Here is a 2,478-nt window from a genome sequence, read left to right on the forward strand (position 1 = left end):
GTCACTTTATTGTGGCCATCATCTTGACTTTTCTGACCATACCCAGAGGATACCCCAGAATAGTAGAATAACATGATAATGTAAATAAAATACATTTTTAAAGGATAGTCTCTGGTTGTGCCAAACCTAATTCACTATATGACTTGAAGAAATAAATATATTCCAGAAAATTTCACAGAATTAGTACCTGCTATATAATAATGAAATAACTATTTATTCAGGATGCGCTATTGCCAGATAAAATTCCAGACAACTTAACATCGACTGAGCTATTTATTTATCAGCAACTTTGAAAGTACGACATATAAATCATCCAATAGCACAACTAAGTGGAACTGCAAATATCAATATTGAGATAGAGAAAAGCTTTCTAACTTCTGTCACTCCACCATCCATGTCTCTTCAGTCATAAAACCATCAAAACCTTTATTAGTCTTTAAAAATAGTTATTGTTACAATCTGTTCTGATGAGTTGGCTTCAGCCAGCAATGGCAACAATTCAGAGCTTGAAAGTCTCCCGAGTGTCATTTGATCCAAAAGCCAGTTCCTTGTGTGTTTGGCCACTTTTACTCTTCGCTTCCTGTGCAGGCTGGAAAAAGTATTAAATGTAGTCGTAGCGCATCCCTATTCCCTGCTCTCTCCCCTTCTAGTCCCTTTGCAGGCTTCCAAGTTTAAGCTGCAAATGTCATCACACAAATGCAGTAGTTGAATCCAACAGGTGGGGTAATAAAACATGACATTTCCAGCCCGTTTAATTGTACAGGGTGTGATGGGATAGCTTTCAGTACAAACAGGACTTGGTTTATGTCTGTGAGGCTGCAGATCTACTCTTCTACTATGTATCTACATGATGTAGGGTGTAAATTTCCCACCTGCAATATACTTTATGACCTTTCTGGTGATGAAACCTCTGACCTATAGCATTCTCATCTTTGCTGGTTCAGCTGTTGGGTGGTGACAACTCACTAGACTCTGTGCCAGGGCTAACTATGATTTACTGCACATAAGAATTAAAGCATTAGCATGAGATTCCTGTCCACCCAGCCCTAAAGGGTTTTGGCGGATGTACAACTGATTCTCTAGAGGAAATTACAACAGACCAGGATTTGCTGTGAGCCTATTGCCGCCTAGTGCCAAAACAGTTCATAAATTAAACTGGAATGCACATTAGAATATATTATTCCCCCACTTTCTGATATTATGACAGCTTCACAGCCTTTCTGAAGGCTGCTCTTAACAAACAAAATGTTCTTGTTTCAAAAATAAATACATGGGGCTTGTGTGGTGTTTCTTTTTATCACAGATATTAAATCTAAAGTACTTCTTAATATGCAAAAACCAGGCTGATGGGCCTAAACTCAAAAATCCATAACAATAGATAACTAAACTTTCATTGACCTTGCTTTTAGATTTATACCACATCCAGACAGAGAGATTTAATTTCTCCCTATAATGATTTTACTAGAGCAAGTTTGGTGTAGCAGTTAAAGGCATCAGGCTAGAAACCAGGAGACCGGGAGTTCTAGTCGTGCCTTGGGCACAAAGCCAGCTGGCTGACCCTGGGCCAGTCACTCTCTCTCAGCCCTAGGAAGAAGGCAATGGCAAACCACTTCTGAAAAACCTTGCCAAGAAAACTGCAGGGCCTTGTCCAGGCAGTCTCCAAGAATCGGACACAACTGAATGGATTAAAAAAAAAAATAATGATTACTAGAGTTTATTGATAGATCCTTCTAAACAGTAACAATACAGATAAAATAGCTAATCGATATAAGTGTGAATCTGTTGCAAGTCAATACAGCTAATAATTTAAAAAGCAGCACAAAGAGATAGAAAAGTCTACTGATAATTGTTTTTTGTTTAACTAATTTATTAATATATTTATAACCTACTCACAGTCCAGAGGATCTCACAGAAGGCTACAATCTATAAGAATGGGATAAAATAACAAAGCCCAATAAATTAAATAAATAAATAAATACCCGTAAAATACACAGGAATAAAACAAGTAATACTAACAGTGAGGCATTTATGAGACAGGCTTAAGTTATTCTTAGCTGCACTGGTAAAGTTATATCTTGAACTTGGGGGAGACTTTTTTGGGGGAGATGGGCGGTAACGAAATTTGAATTATACACACACACACACACACACACATACTTCCTTCTTATTTTGACATCATTGCATGACAGCCTTAATGTGTATACAATCTGTCAGGTTGGTCACTTATTAGCTTGGTTGAGAGTCAGTGGAGGTAAGTAGAAGACTAGAGCAGTGTTTCTCAACCTCATCAGCTTTAAGATGCATGGACTTCAATTCCCATCATGCTGGCTGGGGAATTCTGGCAGTTGAAGTCCTCACATCTTAAAGTTGCTGAGGTTGAGAAACACTGGACTAGAGGATAGAGACACAGGTAGGGATTAGCTATAGAGGCAGCAAGTTTCATGTTGGCATAGTTTTCTACTGTTTCAGAAATAGGTG

The 2,478-nt window shown here is 38.2% G+C and overlaps 1 long non-coding RNA gene across 1 annotated transcript; it reads right to left on the minus strand.

Moving 5' to 3' along the window:
• Positions 1-258: 258 nt before the first annotated feature.
• On the minus strand, positions 259-2,034 carry LOC134492553 (uncharacterized). The gene is made up of 2 exons (XR_010067465.1): positions 1,894-2,034; positions 259-589 (listed from the first exon to the last, which is right to left on the minus strand). It is a non-coding gene; the product is annotated as an uncharacterized LOC134492553 (long non-coding RNA).
• Between the last annotated feature and the right edge of the window lie 444 nt (positions 2,035-2,478).

This window comes from Candoia aspera, chromosome 2 (genome assembly GCF_035149785.1).
Source record: "Candoia aspera isolate rCanAsp1 chromosome 2, rCanAsp1.hap2, whole genome shotgun sequence".
NCBI classification, from domain to species: Eukaryota; Metazoa; Chordata; class Lepidosauria; order Squamata; family Boidae; genus Candoia; species Candoia aspera.